Below are 6,569 nucleotides of genomic sequence, written 5' to 3'. Positions count from 1 at the left end.
AAACGCACACACAGAGAAACACATGTGGCTGGCCTTGTTGCCATAGCAGGCTAACGGGTTGGGGTAGCGGCAGATTTGATTGCCTGCCTGGCGCTGAAGTGAAGAAGAGTAGACAGGACTAAATGAAACTCCATCCATCTTAATGAAACACAATTATTTTCCACTTATTAATCATTGAAAAATCAATATGTCTCTTCTCGGCCCAGTGTCGGCTGGATTTGTCATTTGGGGCTGAGCTGTTATGTATCATCCTCTGACGCCAGGACAGTCATGGGTTCAGTCACCTGTGTCCTTTAGGAGGGAAGGGGAGGAGAGGGCAGGGGATAGTGAGCTATGGACAGATACAGAGGAAGGTATTGGGTGAAATGTGGAAAAGGACTTTAAGGAGGGAAAGAAAGCAGAAGAGAAAGAGAGTGGGGGGAAAAAAAGGCATAAATGAATGAAACAGAGAGAAAGGAGAGGAATGAAAGGCTGCTCACTTTGTCTGTCTCTTCCCCGCTCTCTGAGACAAATGGGAACTCATTAGTGGCTGTTGGTGATTGTGTGTTTCTTCACAGATCAATTTACAAAACACATTGTTTAATGGCTCATTATTAAAGTCTAAGGCCTCGTATTGACTGGGAGACAGAATGCAAGGGTGAAAAATTGAGGTTTTGTGATTAAATATGATGTGTTTTTTTTTTTTTATTTAAAAAAAGTAATTGATTTAAAAGAAAATATTTTTACATTAATTACCAAACTGTTGTTTAGGGTTTATTTGTCAAGACATAATTATCCAAACTGAGCAGTGTACAATATATGTTCTCAGTCATACAGTAAGCTTTATACTGTTAACATCTACTATGTTTAGTTCATACTGCTACAGTAATTTGCAATCGCGAAGGAAACATAATGCAGATGGGATTACATTAAATCACAACATTTTGAATCTGGGAAATGACAACAGAATTAATTTGCATTCATTCCAAAGTCTGCTCATAGCAGCTAAAGCTTGATTCAACTTTTTTTTATGTTTCTATTAAGGCAATTCAAAGCACTTGGTTTAGGTATGGGAAAGGTGGTTTAATATTGCATAAGTCAACAGAGACTTTTTACGCCCACCATTCAGCCCGATCATCTCAACTTCCATGCTGTACATGAACACAGCACTGCTTTACTTAAAAGAAAAATTAACATAATCCATAAACATCTGACCGCACCTTGGAGAATATGTTTGTGCAGTTTGTCAGGCATTTGATAAAAGTTCTTTCGGTCGCTATTTGTGAATCAGTATTCACACATATCCCAACAACTCACAAATAATTTAGACAGTATGTCATAAAGGTATTCCTCTGTATTTTCATATGGGTTTGAATCAAAATTGCACTGTCTAGAAGCATTGCAGTCAGCATTTCTGAGATATCTGTATATAAAGACGGAGGTCAACATTTAGGATCTACAGATGATTTCCAAAATACACAGTTTCCATGTCCTGTCCCTGACATTCGTCCAACTGACTCAGTAAATGAAGGCGCTACTACAGCTACTATAACTTAAACTACTACTATGATCACCTGTGCATGGAAATGTGCAAGCAAGCGTCTCCATCTGTCATAAGTAACTTTCCAAAACTCTTGAAACATAAAAAAAAAATCTTATGTGCATCTCTCTTGTTTTTCTCCTCAGCGGAGGAATGAAATCCATCAATCTGCCATTCATCAATTTTATCGCCCGTTCTCTCCTCCTAGGCCACCTCGAAACCCCAAAAGGAAAGCTTTTGGTGCTATTTTGAAAAATCGTCCCGAGAAAAAATGATTCCAACCGGCTCAACCCTTTGTTTTCCCTCTCAATAAAGCAAGCGACAAGGCCGGCGCTTGATGTACGAGCGTCGTGGGCGCCGGGGCGTGCAGCAGAGCGCATAAGCAAAGCCATGTTTCACGGCAAACAGAGTGTTCTTTACAGTCACCACGCCACCCGGATGAGAATATAATGTTCTACAGCACATAACTGCTTCAGGTCAATACTTGATTTGCTCCAGCATGTTGCAGAGACTCTGCTCTGGTAGGGGTCTGGGGATGCATTAGGGGCCCCAGAAACAGGACACAGAGGTGGTGGGTTGGGGTTGGGGTTGGGGTTGGGGCTGAGAGGGGAGAAGGGAGGGGGGGCTTCTCAGTCTCAGAACTGGGGTGTCGGCTGGGCCCCATTCCCCTGAGTCCTTGAAATCATTTCCAGGTATGTGAGTCTGCATGTGAGATTGAGATGTACTGCTGTTGAGATCCCTGCACACAGGCTGTATATGGGCACATCATTTCAAACTGGTGATGAGTAGACTGAAGAAAAAGGTAAAATGTTCCCCTGTGGCAATCCTCCAGCGGGAAAACATATCTGATCATCATGCAAGCCAGGTAGAGGGACAATTAACTCCACAGACTGAGGGACATACATTACATCGTATCACTTGGTCCATTATGTAGCTTCATACAAATGCATACCAAACGATTTGGTTACATTTGCAGGTTCCCACCAGGGTAAAGGCTCATCAAACAAGGAATCAGAGCTAAGTCCATCGGGAAGAGATACACTCTGACTGTGTGTCACCTATGAGCATCTCTGCTATTTCACTATATGGGCTAAGATTTGGATGCTGCCTGTGTGTCACCCAGGGACAACAATCCATGAGTGTCAGAAAGCAACCAAATAATGGATGAGGGTGAGACCGGTTGCCGAGGTTCCTTAAAATATTAATGTTGTTGAACCGCAGTCCATCTCAACCCTGACACAGCGGTGAAAGAAAATCACTTGCCCTTTCAGTGAGATAAAACACACTGTAGACATATCTGCGGCCATATGAATCATCTATATATAGATAGATGATTGACATCATCTCTTGTGATGACACTGGTGTTGACTGACAACTTGCTTCTGAAGATTTACTGTGAAGTTTAGAAAATAAAAGCCCCAGGGCAGAGAGTGGCTCTGCAGGATAGGGTACATGCCATGGGGTCACAATGTTTTGGGTCTACCTCATTGTTGCTTGTCATCCCTGTAGTCTTCTATCTTTATCACTCTTACACTGTCCAATGAAGCAGAGGTGCCATGGAAATAACGAAAAATGTATTTATTATTGTTATATTAACTCCTCACTTCAGTTTTGAGTTCATGTTTACTCTGAGGAATACACCCTTTATAGAAAAGTCTACTGAATTATCAATATTACTGTAACAGAATATTATATTTTGTCCAGTAATGTGTACTACAATTCTTAGAGAAAAATACATGGCTACACACTGAAATAGCAACGTAATGTCTCATAGTTCTAGCCATTTTTAATGCTAAATTAATGAGCCTACTCTGGAACAAGTTTGCCTTCTGGAGGAAACTATTAATTTGTGGTGTTGGCCTGTGAAGCTTTTTTTTTTTTTTTCTTCCAGTGGCTTTTTTTAACACAGCTTGTCACAGTGGCGGGCTTGAAGCTTGCTAAACCAAGAGCAGAAGCCTGTTTTTATCGTGGCGCTAATCCAGAGCCCCTGGGTCCCCTTGCCACATTGACCAGATGAAAGGCCTTGCCCAGATGTTTACAGCCTGTGAAAGTGGCAGGGAGCTGGTGTCGGATGCTGGCACAGCGCGCCGACAGACAGAAAACAAGGCAGTAAAGCCCCACGCTGTTTATGTAGAGTTTAGGAAACAGGAGGAAAGAAAGCGTGTCAAGGGGAAATGATGGAGTCGTAAGATTTGAAGAGCATGCAGGTATGTGTGTTCCGTGTAGGTGAACGTGCGGTACCGGGGGTGCATTTCAATGTGTTATAGACTATAGACTATAGACTAAGCAAATAAACATTCCACATCACCACAATGTAAACTGCAATCTGCAAAATCTAGAACTAAGATCGTAGTCTGTGTGATCTACACAAGAAATGCACAAACACTGAGGGAATGAGCTCAGTTGGTGCAGGTCACAGCTCCTGGAGGTGTAGCCTTGACCCCAGTTTGCCAGATGGCCCTCACTGTGGCATTGCCATACTTAGTACATTGACCTCTGTGACACTGTTGAGAATGTGTGTGCATGTACCTGCTTCAGTGAGTGTGTGTGTGTGTGTGTGTGTGTGTGTGTGTGTGTGTGTGTGTGTGTGTGTGTGTGTGTGTGTGTGTGTGTGTGTGTGTGTGTGTCTACGTGAATGTGACACTGAGAAGTCTGTCTAAAGCCCAGGCCATCTGTTGCCCTCTGTTAGAGTGCTTTTATTTAGCTTTCCTTTATAAATGCTCAGAAATACTGTACTGTATGTCAGAGGCCAGACTTTCTCTGCCGAGGTCAGGTCACAGCAGTGCAGATGCAAAAGTGACGTGAATCTTTATTAATACACGCTACGTAGCATTTTAGCATCAATAAATGTTCACTTTGAGTAGACAGAGAGGGATGGTAGTGTCTAGACAGTGTTTTACATTGTGAGCCACTATTCTACATTGCTTTTTTGCTCAAAGAAATTGCTTTATGGCACAAAACAGGATATGCAAATGGAAGGTTCTGGCAGATGGTGACATAAATGCCTGCATGTTTACCTTTTAGAAAAGGCGCTATCTTTTGGGTTTTTAATATTTTTTACAATTAAAAAGAAAAATAGAAAGAAACAACCTAACTTCCAGCTGTATTTTATATTCCCAAACCTCAAAAGGTTGTTTTCATGATCATCACAATTGACAGGGGCCTCGGACAACTCACAATATGCTTCTGCTAAAAGAAAGTCAACACTAGTGAGAATATACAAATAAGCTCATCGATAGCCACCAGGATAGCTCAAAGTTATTATAAAACACAAAATACAAAAATACATTTGAGTTTGCCTTCTTTTTGATTTTCTATTTTTACCTATTTTTAAATATTAAAAATAAACGTCACTAAATTCACACATTTTCAAATCTGAAAATAATATATCTACTGTCAATATAAAAGGAATAAAACAAACAGGCACATTAATGAAAACAAAGAAGGCATTGGGATGACAAATAAACATTTCCTCACTTCCTTCTGATATTTCGCCAAATATTTTGCAGTAGAGTAATTGTAGATATCACTTTCTACTGCTATCCATTGTGCATTCATTCTTTAAACAATGACACCTTCTTTTTTTGTGTGTAACCAGCAGGTTAAGTCCACCTTGTCACCTGCTCCTGTACAACAAACCAATGCCGTGAGTCTCCACACCAGTCCCTCTGCAATAAAGGCCGGTAGTAAATCCCGTACGTTCAAGTCGCACCATTTCCTGTGGCTCCCTGTGAGGTATGTAGCGTGCGGGCCAGGTAGACTTTCACGCTGGCGTGTTCAATGCTGTTCTGACTGTGGCGTGGAAGCGGCAATAGAGGGACCTCAGTCTGGAAAACGTTTAACGAGTTTAAATACAAACAACGTCATCACAACCTCAACAGCGCACGCTACATAACTCACAGGGAGCAACAGGAAATGGGTTTACTGCCGGTCTTTATTGCAGACGGACGGATGTGGAGACTCATTGGATTGTTGTACGGGAACAGAGTGGACGTGACAAGGTGGACTTAACCTGCTGGTTACATTAGCAACACAGCAACAGCAGTGAAAGAATTATGTAAAAAGCAAGACTTTGGGTCAGTAAGGCCAAACATCTCATGACTTGCATATTAGGGATTTCAATTATGCTTTAATGTACTGTTTCTACGCAAGAATTAAAAAACAGACAAGAGGTCTATACAGCCTTATTAACCTCAAAGCCATTAACCTGATCTTGTTTAAATATTTGTGCAAAGTTTGGCCTCAGGGCCCTTTTGTTGAGTATTATGTAGATGTTGCCTCATTGCAATAATGTCTTGTGTACACCGGGATGCTTATAAACACATGAATAAATTGTCTTTTGGGTTTCTATGACTTGAAACAAAGCAACATTCGCACCTCTTGCCTCCCTTCCACCGACCCCAATTAGAAAGCCTCTGTAAATGAATGTGCCGCGTGTTAGCTAGAGCCACAGTGTTTTGTGACTTAATCTGGATTGAGCAGAGCACCCTTTAATTAGGTTACACACGGCCGCAATGTGTCTTGTCACTTTGCAGAGACAGCGGCCGATAAAATTCGTTGAACGGAATTAGATTGTCATTGATGTGTCAGTGAGATCGTGAGAACAACAGATCGATGGCTGAATCACGGCGCGATACCTGAAGATGCAGACGATGGATAACTGAACAAAAGGAATTCAGAGGGGGAAAGTTTGAGGAGTTGTGCACAGCCTATGTCTCTCTCTCTCTCTCATACACACATGTGTGAAAATGCATACAGACATACACACACACACGCAGGTCTTTTTTCACACTTTAGCTTGGAGCGATCTCACAACGCTGAACAACAGAGAATCAGTGAGAAGGGAAAAGAGAAAGAAGCCAAACCAATTCCAATACAGCACTAATGGGCCACATCATGCCAATATAATAAATAATGGCCCTTTCAGCTCAGTCAATAGTGAGTAAATGAAAATTTAACCTTTCATTAAATGTGGTCATATTATTTCCCCCCACTTGCTTCCCAGCTCTATTTCCCTCTGACACTTTTTTTTCTATTGTGTGTACATGAA

The sequence above is a fragment of the Perca fluviatilis genome, chromosome 22 (genome assembly GCF_010015445.1).
Source record: "Perca fluviatilis chromosome 22, GENO_Pfluv_1.0, whole genome shotgun sequence".
In the NCBI taxonomy this organism is placed as follows: Eukaryota; Metazoa; Chordata; class Actinopteri; order Perciformes; family Percidae; genus Perca; species Perca fluviatilis.
Note: the sequence above shows the minus strand (reverse complement) of the source record.